Here is a 22,887-nt window from a genome sequence, read left to right as displayed (position 1 = left end):
CAGGCCCTAGAAGCGCACGAGCCGGCGTGGACGGCGCCCCTGACAGGAGCGCTTCTGCAGTAGCGGGGGAGGATCTCTTTTATCGAACAGGTTTGAGAGCAGGGGAGGTCGGCCGTGGGACAGATCCGGCCGCCCATAGAGGGTCTCCTGAGGGCCTCTTAAGAGACTGGCTTGGGCCCGGGCTGAGCTCTCCGCCGACGGGGGAAATCGCCCTGAACGTCCCACTGCAGCTCCGGCCCAGGCCTGGAGACCCTTACCCTCAGCCTCCTGGGAGGGGAGTGAGGTTACTCTCTGAATTCCGGGCCTCGTCAAGATTTATTGAAGTTAGGTTTAAAAAACGTGCTTCAGATGATTTTTTCCCATTTTCTCAGATTTCAAAGGCTCCCTGCAGTGCGGCTGCCTAATTAATGGTGAAATTCAACTAAATCTAATTATGCAGTAATTTTAAAGCAGTTAGTGCTGGGCGTTGGTTTGTAATAGGACCCCAGTTTTTTAAAGTTTGCTTACTGTGTTGGTTTAGGAGAAAGCTATCTTTTGTATGGCAAAGAAAGAGGGGGAAATAGTTTTCCTGCGTGAAGGCCTGAGACCGCCCCCCACCCGCTCCATTTCCATCCCCACTTCTATCTATCTCCCTGCCCTTCTCGCTCGCTCTTTTTCCTTCTGCCAAGCTCAAGCTGAAAGGCTGAGCGAGGTGCTAACCCAACCAGGAGACCCGGTTTCATAGCCAAAGGGGAAAGGCCGAATTTTTCACAAGGAGACACAAAGGGACTTTGGTATCTGCCCTCCTGGACGCATCTGTAAATGCCCGAAAACAGGGAAGGGACTCTCATCTCCTCTAATAGAGAACAGATTTCCTCTCTTTAACATCCATTGTCATTAAGGGGAAAAGCTGACTCTTGGAGTTATAAATCTTATCGTCCTTCTGATAACAGACTTGTAATAAGTTAGCGTCTTATTCAAAGTGAACTGTAAAACTGCCTCATTTAATATGGCATCTGTGTCATTAAAACTTTTTCATTTTTTTCCCCCTTTGCGTCTTGCAGGCCTGGCATTCAGGCAAGCCCCGAGGTGCCTAGTGGGCCTCTGGGCTTGGACCAAGAGGGAGAGAGGTGTGAGAGATGGGCTGCCTGGTTTAGCCTCTGGATCTCAGTCTGGGGGTGAGAGACCCCTGAGGCAGAGAGGACGTGGGTGGGGGGGTTGCTGTGTCCCCCTTTCCCATTCCCCTGAGCGGCCCCCTCGAAATGACGTTCCTTGAAAGAAACATGCTTGTGATTAGCTAAGCAAACACATCTGCTTTCGGAGTTGGGCCTTCGTTAATTAGCTGAACAAAGGGCCGTTTTGCTTTTTACCTTTTGCTGGGGGAGAGTGTGTTATTTCAGGAGTGTCGCGGGCCCTCCTCTTTTCAATTGCAGCCACGACGTTAATTTTATTGGGATTACTGATGGGAAATGAGGTGGCGCAGGCTTCCGAGAGGAAAAGCTTGATCATTACCCCCTCTGGAACTATATTTTTCCACCCTACCTCCTGCTTGCGAGGAGGGGGTGGGGGCCGAACTGCGCAGCAAGTTCGGAGCAATTGGAATCAGGCTCGCCGTCCGCTGATATCGGGTGACAGAGCGTGTGTGGAAGCTGAACTCTGTAATTTGCGCTTCTGTTTCTTTATTAGGCCTGGACAACGAACTAATGAGCTTTGGCCCAGCACAGTGTCACTTGTATTTATTTTCTTATGGTAACTTTGAGGTAGCGGAAGTGTTCCTCACCAAGAGCCGGGAGGGCCATAAGCCCTGACCGAGGCTGCCCTCAGCCTGGGCTGGTGGCCGCGTCCCCGGGGAGCGAGGAGGCGCGCAGAACTGAGGGAGCCGGGGACTGGGCCTTTAGGTGAGGCCCTGGGGCGCTCAGGAAGGGTTAGGCCCTTTGGAGGCCCAGGCATTCCCGCAGGCCCAGCTCCCTGAGATCGAGGTCGAGGGCCAGGTCGAGGGCCGTGAGGCTAGCCTGGGGCAGGTCCCCAGGCGGGATGATGGTCAGAGGTGCAAAGGTGGCATGGCTCCCTCCTGGCGCCGGACGGAGGAGGGCTCCACAGGCCGAGCAGGTCGGGCCAGGGACACCTTGGAGCGAGCGGGGCTCTCCCGCCCCGTGGCCAAGGCGCCGGTCTGCTTTGTGTCGAGGGAGGCCTGGTTCAGCTCTCTGGCTAACTGGTTGGGGGGTGGGTGGGGCGGAGGGGACGCTTTAAAGGCGCTCTCGGAATCCTCAAGTGCCGGGGCTTCCCTGCCGCCTCTCCCTGGCTTGCTCCAAGGAGTGTCAGTTGGAGAGGCCTAGGATACAGTCAAGGAGGAGTTGGGGGCTGGGGACCGCAGAGGGTCAGCGGAGGCAGCGCGAGCATCCCTTGCGCTGAGACTGAGAACACAAGCCCCCCAGGCGGAGCGGGGTCGGGGTGCGGGACGAACGGGAGCCCAGGGAACTGCGAGGCGAACGGGGGCTTCTCCGCTCCGCAGCCGGAGGCTTCCCGCGGCTCCTGCCTCGCTCCCCGCCAGGCAGCCCCGGCTAATAACGCCCAGGCACTGTGTCCCCGCCCGCCCCATCTCCCCTCGCCCCATCCCTCTGCTTTTTCTCCCCCCTCCCCACCTCTTCCTTCCTTCCTGCAAATGGGTGTTAACGTGGGTCTTTATGTTCTGTCTATAACTAGGATGTAATCACGCGCCCCATGCCTCTCTCTAAAAGCATTTAATAAATGTCTATTAAAGCGCTACAAATGTAAGATGAATTTAGTGGCGCGGCTGCCTCCCTGAATCTGAACGGTAATGATGGATTTATCAACGGGGATTCGCCTTCAACTCAGCAAGGGAGGTTTACTCAGCAAATACGTCTGTGAGCACCCACCCAAATACAATCATTTGACCCCCTGCGGGCATTAGCCACCTCACCTCTTCCGCAGCCTGCTTGGGGCGGGGATGGCAGGGGGGCGGTTAGGGTCGCCCGGGGCCAGCGCCACCGGAGGACCAGAGGGGCACCGCCCCTCTCCTGGCCTTTTGCCTCTCCTCTGGGCCTTCGGGTCTCTGTCTCACCTTTTGGACGAGTGGGGGACCCGGCTTGCAGGTTTGGGCATGGGGAGTGGATGATGGCAGTGTTAGAGCACACGATGAACTGTGGGCTGTCTTGGTTTTGCCAGGTGACATCAATGAGCGGCCTTTCGCTCCTCAGTTTTGAAGAGAGAGCAATTGTTCCTGCGATTAGGTTCTCGAGTACCCAGCTGTCAAGCACATCTTAGGTCCTCGGATCCTCGCTGGGCCCTGGGCACCATTCTAGGAGAGGCGGCTCCAGGACAGAGGCCTGGGCTGCCAGGTCCTCAGAGGGCCCCGGTGTGCCCAGAGTGGGTGCCCGGCGGGCCTGCCGTCCCCAGGCTCCCCAGACCAGCCAAGCCAAAGCAGAGGCGGCTATTTTCCGAGGTTAGGATGGAGCCCCTAAGGCAGAGGGCAAAACTTCAGAGTGTCTTCCCCTGAACAGATCTAGCTTCTCTCCCACCTGCCCTAGCAGAGCCCACCCGGCCATTTTAAAGTTTCTGTGGCTGTGGGTTTTATAGAATTTGGTTTGGACTGTGATCATTAACGTGCACAAACCCCCACTGACCACCACCTCTTTCTTTTTGTCTTTTTATCTTTCTTCTGGAGAGGGGAGGAAAAGTGCTGGCCTGTTCCATCAAGCCCGGTTCGCATTTGCTCTGGCCTCTGATTTCTCTTTCTTCTTTGGAAATTTCATTGAGATGTCTCTGTACTTCGCTTGTCAGTTATCTTTGTTCCTTTTAAATAAAGGGCTTTTAAATGGACTTATTGCTCCCAGCGTGGGTTCCTCTCTCTAAATGTTAGAAAATTGTGCCATCTACCCGTTATGCTGAGTACTGTCACACTCGGAGACCTCGGGGACCTCCGGGCCGGCTTCAATGCCGCCGTGTCAGGGGCCGCGGGCGGCTGGAGGAGGGGGCGGCTCACGTGGATTTTTGCAGATTTCCGCCAGCAGCCGGCCCGCGTGGCCACGCCAGGGCCCGGCCCGCCCCGCGCGCCGCCGCTGGCTTCATGGCGCCCGCGAACCCGGGACTGCGGCCGATCCTGGAGCACATCGCAGGCGTGGCCGGGGCTCTCCCCTTCTCCCTTTCCTCCTCCGAGATGCCCCGGGCCGGGAAGGGGGGCGCCGGTGCTGCCTGTGGACCCGAGCAGCCGCTGGGGGTGGGGGTGGGGCGGTCGGGGATGACCGCGGACAATGCGGGGAGGCCGCCGGGGAGGGGCCGCGGGGGGACTTGGCCACGCCACTTTGGAGCGTTCCTGCCCGCCACCGGCCCCCCTCTCTGCCTCGGGGAAGCCGGGCCCAGGCCTGCGGAGAGCCACGGCCGCCGACCGGCTTCCCCGCCTCGGTGAGCGAGAGGGGAGCTCGGGCCAGGCAGTTCGCTGGCAACTTTCAGCTCCGTTTTCCCCGGTAGAGATCCTTCTGTAGTCTTCTGGAAAGCCACTCACTACTTGCTTTGCTTCAGGGGAGTGTGGTTTAGCTGAACCGAGTTCGAACAAATCAGATCTCTGACGTGGGGTCTCCTCACCCCGACCCCTCCTCTGCAAAAACCACAGGTTCTTTTTGAATGAGTTAAAATGGATTAACAGTTTAGATTTTATTATGTGGCTACCCTTCTCAGATGCCTTTTTTTTTTTTTTTTTAGCCTATTAAAAGTATTAGCTAAGATTTCCAAGTGTCAGTCGGGTATTTATGCTACTGGAGGTGGGGGGGAATCTCCGATACGGTTTATGACTTTTATTACATGTTTCACACTGTTCGAGAAATGGAGTTTTAAACAACATACAATTAAATCTATATTGCTGTTTGGAGAAGGGCCAAGGAACTCGACAATCAATTAGTTCAGATATTTTGATACTTGTTGCTAAAATCAAAGTGTAAAACTACCACCCCAAGGTAGAGCTGCTTCTCCATTTTTCCTAAGGTCATGGAGCTACCCCATAGGAAATGGCAGTTACTTTTTTCCATTCCAGGCTGTTTTTCCTGATTACTCTGCACAGATTGATCTTTTTTAAAAATTCAGACTCTTTTCTGTGTTTTTTCCTCCCATTTCTCTCTTACTGCCATCTCACATCTGCCTTTATCAGTCAGGTTTAATTTTTTTAAAACACATTTACTTTTAATTTGTATTATTTGAAAATGAATTGTCTGCTCACCCTTTCTCTTTATCCCTCTCTCCTTGCCTTGACACTAAGAAGGGAAGCCGGCTTGTTTAATAACCACAGTAATACAGTGGTTTCCAGACAAAGACAAAATTCTATTCTTTATAACCACAACATGATGAGAATAGGGGACTCCTCCTTTCTCTATCTCTCTCTTACTCCCTCTCTCTCACTCACACTTCTGCTTCTTTCAATAAGCAGTTTAGGAAACAATCTGCATTGAACAGAAACTGCTTCCTTCTTGAAAATGACACCTTTTCCACCTCCCTGGCTCTCTCTGGGCCAATCCCCTTGACTGCCTGGTGGCAGTCTGCCTGTCCTTGGTCCTGGCAGGGGTTGGGGGTGCCTATGGAGACCTGGAGCATCATTAGAAAGTGGGAGGTCCAGTTCACCTGTACCAGGCAGCCGAGGCAGGGCTGCTGGCAAGTTCCAGAGGGGAGCTTGCTAATTTATTAGATAGTTCTTACTTCCCCTTAGCATCTTCTCTTTGCAGACACCCCAGGTTCTGAAAAGGAGGGGGGTGTCTGAGGTTTTGTGTCTGTCCACCCAGCCCAGCCCACCGCCGCCCACTTCCTCTTCTGCTTTCTAGGCTGGGCAGCTCTTGGCCAGCTTCATGACTGATTTGAAACCCCTGTGGCTCTTGGGATTGTGCAGGTCAGTCCGTGAACGGCCATTTCCACCGGGATGGGGCATCCAGAACCTCCCCGCTTCTCCAAAAGAAAGGCTCTGAACCCAGGGAAGGGATGGGACGGGATGTCATTAGCCTCCCTCCAGAAGCCTTCCTCTTCCTCCCGGGGTGGAGAGGGACCTTTGCCTGGACTCAGCAATGTGGCCTGGCTGCGCCTGGGCCTCCGCTTCCACCCTGCCTTGTGCCCACCCCCATGCCGTGGCCCTAATTGTGAGGAAGGTCTGGGAAGCATTTTCTCTGTGCTAATTTTATATTTCCCCTTTCCCCCTCACAACATTAAACATAATTTTGTGCTGTCAGTGTCACTAAGATTGCGGTTTGTTGACGTCTCTACTTGGAAACACGACCCCTCCGCCTCCAACGGGGAGTCCTCCCTGCGTAGCCTCTGGGAGGCCGCTTCTCCATCGAGGCTTTCAGGGTTTCTGGAACACCCTGAGAGAGAGAGAGAGAGAGAGAGACTGCAATAAAGGCCATAAGGGTCCCTACCAGAACCCCGCAATCATTTCAAATCCCCTCTCCCTGTGACAGCAGGAGCCAATGTGTTTTTGATGTGCGTTTGGTTGTTGGCTTGTTTGTTTAATAAAATCCCTGTGTGTGTGTGTTTTACTGTCTCAGTGTCTGTGACGTGTAACCACAGCCACTCTACTTTAAAAATTTCCCTTTGAATTTCTTTTCTGTTGGTCTGTTTTAGTCTGTCCTCTGCAACTTCTTTCTGTTCTCCATCCCTGCCCCCTCCCTCCCCAATATACTTCCTTGGTCTCAGCAATAATCCTCTGGCCCACCGGCCACGTTCCTGGAGATAAAAATCCATTTATCCCTTGTGTTGCTTCACCGAGGCCCAGTTATCCAGGGTTTTTGGAGACAGAAGGGAGCAAGAGAGAGGAAGACACTTCTTACTTTGCAGGCCCTGCTCCTTTCTTTTATGTGCCAGCCTGGAGGGGCTTGGGACTTAGCAGATGCACCTACGGTCTGCAGGTCTGCCCTTCATGCCTGGCCGTGGTTCTGGTGGCTTCTCCTCTGTTTTCCTTTTCTTTGGAGGAGCTGCTAGCTACTCTGCCCTCTCCACAACAGTGTTTCCGCGCCTGTGTGCACCAAGGCTGGTGGGTTTCAGGGCGATTATCTCATTGCGCTGGTGCAGAGTGAAGCGCCTTGCAGCCCCTGGGTCAGGCATTCAGCAGAGGGCCCATGTCACAGACCCAACCCAAAGGTTAATTTTCCCTCATTAGCATGTCCATAGTTTGCTTCTAGCCCAGGAGCTCGGGCCCTCCGTGTGTCACCTCCCGGTTCCCTTCTAAAAGCCTCTGGCACCTTCGCTCTCTCTCCTGGACCTCTCTTCACAACCTCACGTTCTGCCAGGTTCCTATTGGGTTCCTGGACTTTAATCTCTGAAAACCCATCTCATGCATTTTTAGACAGTTTGCCTATTTTCATCCTAGAGCCCCTAGCTTCCACCCGCCCCTCTCTTTGCCCCCCCCCTTCCTCTATGCACCTCATTTACAAACGGATTCTGCTTTATTTGAATTAGTTCACTTCTCCTCTTTTACTTTCTCCCCCTCCCCTTATCCTTTCATTCAGGGCTAGTAAAAGGAAAAGATACAAAATGGCAAAGTTCAGCTGCATGTGCGTGGGGGGAGCCAACCATCCCAGCCACCTAGAAAGAATCTGAAGGTTTGTAATGACAGAGAAACAACAAAGAAAAGAGAATTGCATTTGCGGCTTAAGTGGGCAAGTGTGTTTGTGTGTCTGTATCTGTGTGTGTTTTTCAGATTTCTTTGAACTGCTTTTGTGCTGACTCGACAGAGACATTTGCTGAAGCTAGTCAGAGTATAGGAACTTTGAGTTAACCTCTTATATCAAATGAATCTTTTCATTTAGAGACCAATAAATCTCAATCTCTAGCTACCTTGTGTAGACCCAGCCTGAGCTCAATGAGACAACACTGGGGCTTATAATAAAGACCAGATAAAGTTTACCAAAAAAATTTTTTTTCCTCCCCCCTCTCCATTTTTTTTTTTTTTAAAACCAGCCTGAAAAATTCCCCCATCTAACAAATAAAACTTCAGGGAAGTAGCAGCTTTTCCTCAGCAGAAGGTTGGGGATTTCTTTACCTTCTCGCAGCAAGCCTGTTGACTGAAGTGGTTTTCCAAGCTCAGACACTGAAATGATTTATAGTTTTTCAACAAGTCATTATTTTGGTGTGTTGTTTAGGTGGGGTTGAGACAATCTAATAATCAACCTAAGATGGGGGGAGGGGATTGCCAATGACCAAGAGGAGAGTTAACATCAGAAACATGAAAGCCAGTCCGGTCTCCAGGGATAGAATTTGGGAAAGAGCCTGCACACGTCTGCTCCTGGGCTATAAAGAAATACATTGTTAACAACAACAAAACAGACAATGCCCTGAGCTCTGCCTTGATTCAGAGCTGAGCTACTTTCAAGATTTTTTAGCAGCACTGTTCATTTTGATGGGGTTTCTGGGCCATTTGAAATTCAACCTTTAGCCAGCCTGCTCATGGGGTATGGTTACAGAATTCATTTTCTGATTTACTATCCCTCCTCCTGTATTTTCTTTATTTCCTGATGGCCTCCCATGGGGATAATCTTTTTTTTCCTTTTCTTTTATATTATCCAGTTTTGTTCTCCCCACAAACGATTCAGTGTTTTTCCTGTTTCTAGTGATCACTCATTTGCTTCCTTTTTCTCTTTCCTTCCTTAAGAGACAGAGGAAAATAAAGAGCATGGGAGGGGGATTTCCAAATCATTCCTAAGTGTTATTAATTACTGTTACAAGGCAGGCGATTCTTAACTAATAACAAAGTTGTAAATTACCCCTGACTTTCAAATATTTCTCATTTGTCAGCTCTGATTGATTTGATTAATATTCTGTCCTTTGGAATAATTTTAGCCGCACTTAAAATCAGCTCTACTCATGAAGCAGGGAGCAAATCATCACACTCACAGGACCTGGCCCCTCTGCTTTTACTTTTTAAGTGAAGTTTTGGTTTCCGTCCTGAGGTCCATGATTCTGACTGGAGAGCAATGATGGAAATGCTCATAGGCAGTTAAACCTGCGTATGTCCAGTGATTTATGTGTACTTTTGAAAACATTGTTGAGGAAATTAATTTTATTGAGACAACCAAACAGCTTCATTTCCTAGTTCTCCTAAACATTTTCCCCCTCCAGATTCAGGCTGAAGGAATGGGTTTCTATAGGATTCCTAAACACAGGACATTCACCCAAGCCAAGCCCAATTTCTCCTTATTTTCCTCTACATCTTTTCTCAGAAAGACCTGGTCTACCCCGTCTACCCAATCAGAGATGGGGATTGCTGCTGGGGGGAAAAGGTGTATGCTGAGCGTTGGGGGTCGAAAAGGTCAAAAGGGCTGCCCAGAAGAGAGCACCCTGAAAACCCCATCCTTTGGGAAGGGGTTTGTATTTTCCAAAAGTCCTTTTCCCTTCCATCATCATATTCAGAATGCAATTTCTGAAGCTATCAATACCCGCTGCCTCCAATACCTCCAGAGTTTTCATCTTAATTATATTATTAAGTGAAGTACTGTGCTGTCAGGGAATTGAACATGATTTATGACGTCTGCCTATTAAAGGATCGATTGTGAATATCGCTACTATCATCTATCAATATTCTTAGGCCGGGGGTATTTCTCGCTCCACGGTTGTTACTTGTAATACCAAAATGATAGACTGCAGGATAAGACTATTTCTTCTTCTCAGGACTAGCTTTCCAGGTGCGGCGGTGAGTCAGCGTGGAGAGATCGGAAGCTCAGCGCGCCCCACCACGTCTCGCACCCAGAGAGGGTTTAAAGTTTGTTTTGTTTTGTTTCTTAATGTGAATTTTCCCTCGGGTCTAGTAGAAGAAGCTAGAGTCGTTTTTTAGAGAAAGAAGTAACCTCTGCTGGTCGATATCAGGAGCCGGTGTTTCCCTGCTGCCAGGTGATTCGCAATGAGTCCAGAAGCCAAAAGAGAAAAAAAAAGAGAGAACAGGGCGCCCTTTTATAGGAGGGTGGCTGGGTGGGGGCAATCGGGGCGGGCGGGGGCAGACTGGGTATTTTGGGAGCAGGTACCCGGGTCGTGCCGATGCCCTGGGCCTCGGAGGTGTTCCGTTTCTGGGATCAGTCGGGGCTCTCTACCCCGACCACCCCGACCACCTGCTCCGCCTAGGTGGAGGCGGGTGCGAAACGTGCTCCAGCCGAGCCTGCACGCGGAAGCCTTTTGTCTGCAGAGCGCAGCGTCTGTTTTCTACCACCCTTGCGGGGCACGGCACGGGGTCACCGGCGAGTCTCAGCCCCTGGTTTGGTGGGGTGAGAAGGGGAGGCCGTGCAGGGGGAAGCCAGAGCCCTCTTTCCCGGAGCCGCCTGGGAGCGGAGGCCGGGGCGCCCCGGCGGGGTGGGGCGTGGAGAGCGGCCGGGCCTGCGCCCCGCTCCGACCCCTGGGCGCGCCTGGGGCCGCAAGGAAGGCGGAGGCCTCGGAGCCGGTGCAGCGCCCGCGGCCCCGCGAGGGAGGCGCACCTCGCTCGGAGCGCCGCCGCGCCCGGGGCCTGGGCGGCGGGAGGAGGCCTCGGGCCTGGTTGCGGGCCTAGTCTCGGCGCGACCCGCGCTCGCCCCGGGCCTCGCGAGGTCTTCGCCCTCCTCACGACCCAGTCGCCTTGCCTCCTGAATTCCAGCAGGAAGAAGTGGGCACATCAGTGGAACTCCTAGCCCTCCTTCTCTCCGGCCGGAGGTTGGGGGCCCCGCACAGTGCGTGGCCGCGCGGGGCCGGTCGGATGTGGAGGACCACAAGCAGGGCGGGAGGCCGGCTGGGCCCCGGGCCTCGCTGCCCCGCGCGACCCCTCCTCTCGGGCAGAAGACGCCTTGCGAGGCAGGAACCTCTTATCCTTCGCCACGGGCTCCCACCTCTCTGGCTACCTACCTGCTCCCTCCCTCCGGGCCCCCCTCGTCTGCGGCCTACCCCTGACCACTGCGAGGTGTCCCAGGGGAAGGACACAGTGTCTGGTACATAGTAAGCACTCAGTAAATGTTAGCTGTGGCTCTTAGCATTATCAGGCACTTCCGGTTCCTCCGTGAGCATCACCTCTCTCATACACGTTTATTCTGAATCAACCACAGTACAGCCGCGGTCCCCCAGCCCCCAACTCGTACCTAGATCCCCAACAGCTGCTTCCGGCCCCTCTGAGCCCAGAGCCACAGCCCTCCACCCCTAACACACGGGAAGAACACCCGGGGACCTCCGCCCTTCCTCCCTCTCCGAGTGTGTTTGTCCAGGTCTGAACCACCGTGAACCCAAGACACTGAGGCCCGAACCAAGTGTTACCCGGTTTCTTCTGAGCTCTGCCCGGGTCAGCGCCAGGAGATGGGAACTTCTATTAAATAAAAACTTGCTGGGAAAGGTGGGGGGGGGGGGTGCGATTTTTAAAGCAAACAAGAAAAAATGACGACCTTCAGTGTGGGGTTTGGGGGGGAGCAGGGGCAGGCCGAGACAGGAGGAGCAATAATAGCTGAGTCAGAAGCAGCGGAAGGACACCCTTTTCTTCCAGAAACACATTCTTGGGTAAGCCTTTCATCGGCCTGGGCTGAGCTGTCGGAGACCTGCCACTAAATATACATAAGACACCTTCAGGCTGGATTTCATCTTAAGACCTCAATTAAATATCACCCCGCCTTCCTGATTCTTATTATCAATAATACCTCTAATATTCTTGTTATTATTTTGCAAACGACGTTTCGGCGGCGGATGTCCCCTTGGAACTGCAGCGGGAGCCACGCCCAGGAGGGCGCTCACCTGCTGCGCGGAGCCCGGGACTTTGCCCCATCCGCGTCCCTTGCCTCTTCCCCACTCCCCCTAGGCTGATGGATATCCTTGGATGTGGAGCCCTTTAAAAATGACAAATGCCTTGTCAGTACAGACCATCCCTCCCCTCCTGCTTTCTAATCTTTTTTTTTTTTTCGGAGCAAGGATGGACCCAGACTCAAGCCTAGCGGCGCGGATTACATGGCCTGCGTTGTACCGTAAACGCCAAAACCTTGGCCTAATTTACAGCTAATAGATCTCAAGCAAGGGAGTCGGGAAGAAATCAGTGGCCTAAGGAGTTAGATTGGGGCTTTGGAGGGATCGGAAATTAGGGACTGGAAGTAGGATGTGATTCACATTATTCACCGCTCCCCCCAACACACACACACACACACACGACCAGGCGCCTCCCGGCTCGGCCTTCGCGAATGCGGCCCTTGGTTCTCCGCGGCCTGTGTCCCTGTCGCTCGCTTCCCTCCATCGGGACCACACTGAGCGTCAGGGGCGCCTGCGATGCGCTCAGACCCCTCGCCCTCCTCCCGGCTTCTCCCAGCCCCCGGGAGGAGGCGCTGGCGCCCGGGTCGGCCTCTGGTCCCTCCTCGTCGGCGTCCCCGGAGCCCCCATTCACAAAGCCGCGCTTGGAGGAGGCGACACACACACACACACACACACACACACACACAGACACACAGACACACACACACACACACACACACACACACACACACAGACACACACACACACACCCCGAAGAGGGGAGCTTGATCTTGTCTCATTGGTGTCTCGGGCCTGAAAGGAAAATCGTTTGGGTAAACAGCCAAGCTTCCAGGCTTAGCGCCCGGCTCCCGCCCCCGCCCCCCGCCCCTCCGCCTCCCCCACTCCCCTTCCACCCCGCCCGCCACCCACACTCCGCTCCGCAGCCGGGCCCCGAGCGAGCTCCGCGCCGCCGGCCGGGAGTCCGGGGCTCACGAGTTCAAAGGGCCGCGGCCCCGAGGGGATGCCCTCCTCGCTGTGCCCCGGGGGGCAGAAGCGGACCGCAGGGCGGTGGGACCGGCCCGGGCCACGGTAGGAACCTCGAAACCTCCCGCTTCCCTAAGTAGAGCCGGTCTCGGGGGAGGGCGCCGGGGAGTTCCGAGCCCGGAGAGACTGTTTGGCCAAGACCGAGCAGAGGCTGAGCCCCGGGCCCGGACGGGCCGTCCCGGGCAAGTGTGCAAGTGTGTGCACGACCGCGGGCGAGGGCGGTGAGCCTCCGCAGGCCCCGTAGCGGTCCACACACTGCGGGTTGATTACCGGGTCCCCACCTCCCTCAAGCGGGGCGGCTCCTGGAAAAGCCTTTAATCTGATATTAAGGGTTTTCCGAAGTTTGATTCTTTCCAGAGGAGAGTTCTTCACTTAACTGACTGTAAACATAATAGTTATTTAACATGCAAAAACAACAACAACAACCACCTTTATGGTGTTTAAAAGGATATTGCTCTCTCTAGTTCACACTCTTAAAATCTCGAAATCCGAAAATATCCTGATGAGATTATTAGACCTGATTATATGGTGACACTCCCTCCCCTTTCCTCTAATGAAATTCCTCTCCTGCCTTCCTCTCTTTTTCTCTCTTTCTCCTTCTCCAGTCTCAATCTCTCTCTAATCCAGGAGTCATTAGCAACACCCTCTGGCTACATGTTTTGCATCAGTGAAACACCGTGACATAGTTGTAATACAAACTCTGCCGCCTTGCACTGCATCTTGCGGTAGGAAGTGTAATAGCAATAAAAATCATTTTTCATCTCCAGGCATTATTCGACGTGGGGGGGGGGACAGAAAATCTGAATGTGAGAAGCTGAGGGGGAGGAGAGAGAAATGAAGAGAGGGAAGATAAGGAGGGAAGGAGAAAGAAGAAAAAGCTTTCCAATTTAGAGACTTCTCAGAATTAGAGGTACATAGATTCAAGCCTATCATTTTCTCTGCTTTCTTCTCCTCTGTTTTCATCCTTGTCCCTCGGTGGACCCCTGAACCCTGATAGGAATTATCTCCTAGTTCCCAGGGTCTCTCAGCTACTCCCTTCTACCCCAACATAGCATCCCTTCTGGTGAGGAAGCCCCAGAACTCCCAGGGGCTGCGCCACCCTTTCTCAGCTGGCTGGGGTGAGGAATTCTCATTCAAGTCCTGCTAGGAAATTGGGGCCTCTTTCCCATCGGGTCTCTCAGGAATCTTTCCTGGTTTGATGGAGAAGGAACAACCACCCAGCAAGCCAACGTGGCTATTTTCCTGATGCAGCCCTATAATTTTCGAGCAAGGGCCCTCAGAGAGCCCCCTAATCTTCACTGAGGAGTGCTGGTTACAGGGAGAAGGAGCATTCCCTCCTTGCCTGCCAGCCCTTAGAGAACTCACCCTGCCAACTCAGAGAGGGCAGAGTTTCCGGGAAAGGCTCTCCATGTTGCTTTTGCTCAGGCAGGGAAATGCCAGGGCTCACCCACCACCATGAGCACAGTCTCCCCCAACCCTGTAGTCCCCAGTCCAACCATTGTTCTATGTGGGAGCCACCGAGTTCCTTTAAACAAAAACAAACTTGCAGTCAGAACTAAATTAGAGAAAGGTTCTGTACCTGCCTCAAAACAAAGAAACCACACAAATCTTCACAGGACCCTAAAGTAGATACTCTCTTTTAACAGGAAAAAAAATCTTGTTTTGTGAAATATCTTACTAATCACCCCTAAAGTAGATACTCTACTTTTAACAGGAAAAAAAATCTTGTTTTGTGAAATATCTTACTAATCACCCCTAAAGTAGATACTCTACTTTTAACAGGAAAAAATCTTGTTTTGTGAAATATTTTACTAACCACCTTGTGTCTGGGGCAGTGCGCTTTGAAACAACAAATTGAACAAATACACATATAAGTGAGTTAAATTTTCTGTGTATTTTTAGTCGTGTGAGCTTAAGAGTAGGACAAAACAGTTAAGTTACCAACCGGATAAAATAAGGTCAAACTTGCACCTTGAAGAGAATTGCTGTGTGATTTGTACTTCTTGCCTTTCCTGTTTTCACTGGCCTACAGGTGTACAAGTTAGGGGCGGCATTTTGTGGTTATTTTGTCGGCAGAACTGAAGGTTGGGGGGGGAGGGGACAAGGTCCCAGTAGGCTGGCGACAGGCATGGCACAGCCCCTCTTTATGTTCATCTGATGAGAATGAGTGGATATGGGTGGAAATCGTAATTGGGAAGGTCTGACTTCATAAGCACCCGCCTCCTGGGAGATATTCGCAGCCGCCACAGCTGAGTGGCCCTGGAACACACGACGGCCCAAATCCGTGGCCTCCAAGAAGACACCGCTCATTTATGTTTCCTATGAAAGCAGCATCACCACTTAGATTCGGTATTGCTGTAGCTGTATATTTGCTCCTCTTTCTCCTATGATTTGCCCTTTCGCCCAGTGCAGACATTGCGGGGTATATTGGTCACAGATCGGTGGGAAGAAGGCCTGTGCGTTTCGGCTTGTCTTCAAGTTTAGATGATGCAAGGAAAACTCTTGACGGTCCAATGAGGCGGGAGGCTGCGCGGGGCGGCCGAGAAATTCCCGTTTCCGCAGCGAGGTGGCGCTCCAGGGCGCGGCAGAGCGCCCGGCCGTCCGCGCCGAGAGCCGCGGCCTCGCTCCCGCAGAGACCGCGGCCTGCGAGCGTCACTCCCGCCGCCTCCCTTTCGCCTCGGCGCCAAAAGGCGGGGAGCGATCAGACCCGCTCGGCCTGCGGGTTCTCGGGGTGAGCGGAGGCCCACGGCAGCGACCGCGAAGCTGGCGGGGTCGGGGAGCGCGGCGGGGCCCCGCCGGGGCGCGTTTAGAGCGCCGTGGTCCCGGGGGCTGCGAAGTTCGTATTCGCAGCGGGACCCGGGCGGGGCCGGCGCGGCGGCGCAGGGTCCGCTGGCCCGGTGAGCGCGCGCGGGGTCAACTCTGGCCCGGACACTGCGGAGGGTTAGGCAGCTCCTCCCCGGGCTCGGGAGCCTTCCTTCTCTTTTTCTTTTTCTTCTTCTTCATTTACACACATACATATATTTTAAGAAAAAAAAAATACAGGAAAGAAAATGTAATGCACTCCTTATTGGTTTGTCCCCAAACTAGGCAGTTTTCCAGTTTGATAGGTTTTTCTTTTTCCTTTCTTTTCCTTTTCTCTCTCTCTTTTTAAAAAAACTTTTCCCCTCTGTGGTGTTCCCCCCTCCTTTCTGTGTTCCCTTCTTCCCCCACCCCCAACCTATTAATACTTCTGAGAGCTGGTTCCTTGTGAATTGGTGGGTGAGAGAGAGATTAACACTAGCTCCAGAAGACCCAGCATTGGGCAAATGACAGCAAAATGGAAGAAGAAACTATTTCAAATTATTTAACTATTTCCATCCACACGATTTCGTTTCCACACTTGCCTTCCGTGGGTATCTCACAGCTCTAAGTCAAAGACGACGGGCAGGAAATGCCTTTCACCCTGTCACGCTCAACCTGCGGTTGTGGGGCCCATTAGAACCAGTTTGGAAACAATGTCAGAAATAATAATAGTCATAAATAGTCACGGTGAACAGAAATTCTATCCTGCGTGAACTTCCTCTGCGGTTTGCCCCCGGCTCTCTGGGACCCGGGCTCCACGCGCAAACATCAGGCTGGGCCCTCTTTTCAGCATTTTGATTCCCCGGAGCCCTGCCCCGAGCGTTGCCCCCTTACCTAGGGGCTTTGGGTACCTGGCCTAGGCCCTCGCCCCCATTGGGGAGACTGTTGAAGCTGCACGCGGTCGCCGACTTGTCGCCAGCTGCACTTCCTTTAGTCCGTATTTCCGGCTCCCTCACCCTCCCTGACATTTTCTGATATAAATGCAGGAAATTTCGGTCCGATTTAGGAATCTACAGAAATTCAGAGGGTCAGGTCATTAGAATGTTAACGTGGCGACCAAGAATTATAAACATGATCTAAAAGTCTCTTCCAATTCATTTCTTCAAGTATTTATTTGAGTTAAGCGATGAAAAGTGACAGTTGTGAAATAGACAGCTTTTAAAAGTAATGAAGTCAGATGAGGCTTTAACCTGTCGATTGCGATAAATCAACTTTGAAAATGACGAATGAATAATATTACTTGGGCGCCTAACCGCCAGCGTTTGCTGGGCAGGCTGCAGATTCTGAAATCGGCCTGTGATTGCCCTGTGAGCCGTGGCCTGGTGAGGCCCTGAGACTGAAGCTTGGCCCTTGGGTGACCCAGCAGTCCTGGCACCCGCGCTGCCTAAAGGCAACACTTTGACGGGGATGGGTTTCTCTTTCCGCTTAGACTTGGGCAGATTTCGGCCACCGCAGTTTGTCTGGGCAGGTGACTTCAGCCCTCAGCACGGTTAGAAATTCAGAGGGGCCACCACCCAGGGGACTAAACGCTATGCGTGAGAGAGATGTGTGCTCAGCCCAGCTCCCCACCCAGCTGAGGGTTCCAGCCGCGGTTCAGAAAGACCAGGGCCTGCCTGACCCCCGATATTACTAACCCTTTGGAACTGGTAGCAGAAGTTGGAAGGTGAAGAAGAGCAGAAAACTAAATTTCCCAGGGGCCCTGGGTGGGTGGCGCTGGGAGCGCTTCCGGTTCTCACTGACATCAAATGGCCTTATCTACGAGGGAACCTGGAAAAGACAGAGCCCCCCGGGACAGGCATCCAGTGGTCTTGCGATGGGGAGAAAGGTCTTAATTCTTCACCTCCCCCAGTTAGAGAGTCGGAGAGGCGGTTCTAAGGAAGGTGAACTGGTAGGGTGTTTTAAAAGAAAGTTGACACATTTTCTTGGACATCTCAAGTTCCCTACAGTTAGAACTTTGGGCCCAGGCTTGGGAGGATTGGTTCCCTTCCCAATGATTTCAACCCCCAGTCCCTATCCCCGCCCGCTTAAAGTCTGAAGGAGCATGCCAGGGGCTTCCAGCTCTCTGGGTCTGCCAGGATCTCTTTCCTCCAACAATTCTCCCGGGCGAGGAGGGCCCAGAGGTTTCCCCCGTTTCCTTTGCCCCTGTCCCCCCGGGAGAGGCGCCACTCTGAGGGAGTGCCAGCAACAGGTCCCTGCACTTTGTCCCCCGAACTCGCCTCCCCTTGCTCTCTCCATCCTCAACTTCTGGGGTCCACTGGGAAGCCTGGGAGCGCCTCTCCTTCTCTCTCGGGGTCATCGGGGGCAACTCAAGGCCAGTGAGGAGACAGCGCCGGAGTTTGCGGGCAAGTGCGGGGAGGGGCGGCTCTTAGACCTGTCTTGTGGTTCCCCGCTCCCCAGCCTACACCCAGCTCCAAATTCCAACTCTAGTCCGGAGGCTCCGACTCTAGTCTGGAGGCTCCGACTCACACGACTTTGAGGATGAGACCCAGGGGAAGGGAGAGGAAAGGGACCACGCCCTTCCCGGGGACAGTCACTAGCGACGTGGGGGCCACGCTGGGCTGGTGGCTCCACGCTGCCCACCCGAGCCTGAGACGCCCCCGCCCTCCGCCGCCAGGGGCCTGCTGTCGACCCCGTGCAGCGTCCTCTCCCCCTTCCCGTCGCTTTTCCTTCTCTGCAGACCACATCGTGGGGAAGGAGGTGCCCCAACCCGGGCGCACAAATCTCGGGCTATCCTCGCGCTTGGCCCGCCCTCCGGGTCAGCCGAGCTGGAACCCGGCGGCAGGGACCCCGCCGGCCACCGCCCCTTGCCCGCCCCGCTGGCGCCAGGGTTCCCGGCCTCCCAGGCTAGGGCTTCGGGGGCCGCGGGGGCGCCCGGCCTCGCCGGGGTGGGAGGGTGGGTAGCGGGGAGAGCAACTCCCAGTTTCCGGCCGGGCGGAGGGGGCCGCTGAGACTCCTCCTCCTCTCCGCCCCGAGGCACCGGGCCGCTGCTCGCCGCGCGTCTCCGCCCGCCCGAGCGTTTCCATAAATCAGGCCGCTGGCAGGCTGCTAATTAGCTCGGGCCGAAAAGAATAGGCAGAGGGAGAGTCCAGGAGCGCTAAGGGGGGTGCGGGTGCCAGCCCGGTAGGTGGGAGACCAGAATTTCCCCGGGACCAATCGAAGGCTCCGCGGAGCACGCCAGCAGCCCCCGCTGAGGACCCCTCACATTGCTCCTCCCGGCCCCCGCCAACCCCCTCCGCCCCCCCGCCCCCGAGCCCAGGCCTCCAAGCTGGGCCCCCAGATCACAAGCACCCCGCACCGAGCGCATCCCCGCGTTCGACCCGGCCCGCCCACCCACGCCGCCGCCCGCTCTCCCACTGGCTGAGCCAGCCCCACGTTAATTAACTCTCCCCTCACCCCCTGCAATCTCACAAGACTTTTCACAACTCATCCCAAGTGTTTCCTCCTTAAGCCCGCAGCCTCTGGCGGGGAACAGCCGCCGGGCAAAGAGGGAGCTGGGTCTGGAAGGAGGGTCAGTCCGCCTCCAGGCTTTTGGGATGAGGGGGTGCTCCCAGGGATAGAGGATGCAGTGTGACCCTGGACTAGTTCCCCTTCCCCAGTGACAAGGCTAGGCAGGCCCTTCGAGATGAGAAATAATAACTAAAGTTGGAATATTGACGGCCGTGTAAATTCAGAGCAGAGCACGCGGCGAGAGAGAGCAACTGCTGTTTATTTTCCCTCTTTCCTCCCCCACCCGTCTCCCAGGCCTCCTGGCTCCGCTCGCCCCCGCCTCCCCCAGTCCTCCCCGCCCTCGGCCTGGAAGGGACTCTACGATGACATCAGCCTCCCCGCCCCCGGCCCCGGGACCCCAGAGCGGAGATTGACAGGTGTCGCTCGCAAGGACAATGCCTTCCAGGTGTCACCGTCGCCGTCTCAGCCCTCCCCCCCAGCCCTCTCTGCCCCCTTCACTTCCAACTCGCCTGCCCCGCCCCCCCCCCGCCCCCGTTTCTCCTCGGAGGGAAGCGCTCTCCTCACCCCTCCCCTAGCTCCGCGCGTCTGGGCCTTGGGGCCTCGGTCTGTACGGGCGGGGGGTGGCGGAACTCCGCCTGCTGCCTGCGGCGGGGCGGCCGGGAGATTGCCCCGAGCCCCGGAACGGGGCCAGGCTGCTAGAGGCAGCTCGGGCAAAGGCGGATCCGGCTCTGCTTTCCATCCTCATCTTCGCCCCCACCCGAGACACTCCACACGCACACGCGCGCGCACACACACACACATAACAGACGCGAAGATAATCCTGCCATCTGGCAAATCCCAAATTTGGCGCCCGAGCTCTGAAAGCCACGGCGAAGTGGCATCCGGGAGTAGGTGGCTGGCTGAACCTGCCCTGCGCTCTGAAGCCGAAGCGAGGGCACTGAGCTCCGCGCCCGCGCCTCGGCTGGATCCCCCATCTCTGCCTTGACCCCTCGATTTCGTGAGGTTTTGCTCTTACAGTAGACAGAGGCTCTGGGAGTCGGGAATGGGGACACAGGAATTGCAGAGGGGGGGGGTGCGTCCCAGTTCCCACCAACACTGCCTCAATGAGCTAAAACCCAAATTCGGCTTCATTATGTAACACCAAATGTAATTTATAGCTGGGCGGCCTGTCGGCAGCGATTTAGATCATTTGGTGATAAGGATCACACTTATTAGATTTCTTCAAAGCCAATGGGGGTTTTCTGTGGTTTTTTTTTTTTTTAAGGAGGGCATTTGTGCTAAATTGCCCAGTGCTGGTGTGATAACTGTCAAAAGTTTGACATCAAAGGAGCTAATATTATTCAGTTACTAGAGACGCTGTCTGTCTAAATAAGAATATCTTAATTACTGCATGACAAAGGTAGGAAGGGGTCGGATCTGGAAAGGGGAGGACATTCAGACACTCCTTTTGATGCGCTATCTATATTAGACCGATGCGTGGCTCTTAATCAGGCTTCCCCCGATTTCCTTTCCTCTCCCCTGTCGGTCCTCTGAACTTTATAACTATATGTAAACACGTTGTCAGTGGGGACATAATCTTCTCGGGTTCTTATTAGAAGAAATTTCCATCCTTTCCCGTTCTAGATTAGCAATGGAGTCCGCTCCATCAATGAAGGGACTAAGGTTTCGTGGACAATAATGTGGCAATTGTTGATGGTTTGTGACCCATAAAATGTGGAGGTGACTGTTCTGGCTTTGGTATGTAATTATGCAAAACACTTTCCATAAAGACTTGCCATTCGATCTAATGGCAGTCCCTGCGGTCTATTTCAAATAGGGAGGGTCTATGTACAGAGAGAGAAAAGTAACATTTGTTTTAACACAGGTTTTATGGGGGGGATGAATAAATACAAACACATCGTAACTGCCGCCCAAAGTATTTTTTCGAGTCGAATTAAAATAATTACGAGGGGGTTTAATAAGTTAATCATAGCAACAGGGCCTATCCAAACAGAGGGAGGGGCGTTCAGGCTTCAGCCCACCACCTCCGCGACCTGGGACTGGGCTTGTGGGTGGCGATTCAACCTCCCGCTTACGCAGGGTAGGGTGAGTCTCAGTCCACCTGAGTGCATGGCTGGGCTCTAAAGCTCACTCTGGGGCTGAGATTGGGGGAAGGGTGGGCAACGTCCCCATCCCAAAATCTTATCCGCGGAATTATTCGACAGAGGGAAGTTTAACAAAGCAATCGTCTCCCAGGAAGCCCTCCCCCACACTCCCTCTGCCTCTAGCACCGTCGGACCCCCAAGATCTGGGGCCCACAGAGAGCCTGGTGGGAGGGGGTGCGGGGCCGGAAGGAGTGCCCGCATGACTGGGGTGAGCTGTCTAAACTTGGCCCCAGGCTCAAGACGCAGCTCGGGCCCGACTCCCAGCGGTGAAAGCACCTTTCCATGCCACCTGAGGCTTTGTTTTGAGAAAGGAGAAGAAGAATCATCTAAACAGGCTTGAAGGAGGAGAGGTGGAATGAGACACGAGATGGTCAGCGGGCCCAGCCCAGCCCTGGCTGCCGGCTACAAGGCAAACGTTTCTCTGTGACACCGCCGCCCCCCACCCGTCCCGGAGAGGTGCCCCCCAGACTCCGATCGGCTCTGCGTCCAGCTTCGCGGCCTCGCTGCCCGCCGCACAGTGACGTGGCAGTGTGAGTTCCGCAGACGCAGGCGACAGGGGATTTTTTTTTTCCAAGGGGGAAATGATGATTAAAAGATAGAATCATCTAAATATCAAAGTGACACATGGGGAGATCTGGAAAAAATATTTAAGCTAATGAAAAGCAAATAAAGAAGCAGACACTTAGGCCGGGAAATTAAATATTATGTTTAAGATGGTGCTTTTCTGCGGGCTTGAAGATTTCCGATTCATGTACACATAATAAACACTCAGGTTTGTCATCTGGAGGTGCAAATCTGAAAGATATTCCAACAAATGAAGTGCCGACAGAGAGAGGAATAAAGAGATCGGCGCCTGTCAGGGGTCAGGCAGCCTGAGATTGCTTCTAGAGATCTTTTGAAAATTTCACACGATTGAAGGCTTAGGGGCTTCACTGTGCTTGCATTTCAAACTCAGATCAGTGGGATCACAATCAAAAATAGAGGTCTGGAAAAATTTGATGCAAAGATGGCCACGGGCTGCAGGGTTACTCTCACTAGCTCACTCTTTCTCTCCACCCCCCCTCCCTTTTTTCTTCCCAAGACAGACACCCTGACATAGCTGTGATCCTTTGGATGACAGAGTTGTCAGAAAAGAAAGAGAAAATTGCATCTTGTCTCGTAACTTCTTTTCCGTCAAAAGGCATTTAGGATCCTATTTCCAATAAAAGAGAGGAAAAATGACCATTTTCTGGCAAGCATAGGACCCTAGCTCAAGAGTTTTGGATTTCATAATTAGCGATTTACTCCTAGACATGTAGGTCTGGGTCTTCTCTTCATTTATCCAGATTATTAAGATGATTTCTCATTCAGCTTGTGTCCCTACATTACAGTAAAATTTCTTCCCACTGTCAACCTTATGCAAGTTGGGGTGGATAAACATAAGTACACACTTACACATATACATGTATATTCACACAGAACTTTGTTAAACCTGGAGATTGGCCTGGCTGCTTCATATTTTGTGGGATTTCGTGCTCACTCAGATTTAATCCAACCCCTCAAGATGTCAGCATTTTCTGGTTCAGGAAAATCAATTGTCTCTCTGATTGATCCATGGCTGGTGAAGGGAGAAAATAAAGGAACAGGGACGGTGGATCCTATGAGAACAGTTCTAAGGAAGTCTGAAATGGGACCAGGCTGAGTAGAAGAAGCTGGTTCGACAGTCCCAGCTGTAGAAGACTGTGAA

The 22,887-nt window shown here is 53.7% G+C and overlaps 1 long non-coding RNA gene across 1 annotated transcript in view; it reads left to right on the top strand.

The window, feature by feature from the left end:
* The first annotated feature begins 12,605 nt into the window (after positions 1–12,605).
* Positions 12,606–22,887, top strand: part of LOC109575641 (uncharacterized) — a 37,723-nt gene continuing 27,441 nt past the window's right edge. Inside the window, exon 1 of the long non-coding RNA XR_002183265.2 lies at positions 12,606–12,774. This is a non-coding gene — a long non-coding RNA (uncharacterized lncRNA). The remainder of the gene's footprint in view (positions 12,775–22,887) is intronic.

This window comes from Bos indicus, chromosome 21 (genome assembly GCF_029378745.1).
Source record: "Bos indicus isolate NIAB-ARS_2022 breed Sahiwal x Tharparkar chromosome 21, NIAB-ARS_B.indTharparkar_mat_pri_1.0, whole genome shotgun sequence".
Classification (NCBI taxonomy): Eukaryota; Metazoa; Chordata; class Mammalia; order Artiodactyla; family Bovidae; genus Bos; species Bos indicus.
Note: the sequence above shows the minus strand (reverse complement) of the source record. Positions and strands in the feature narration are given on the sequence as shown.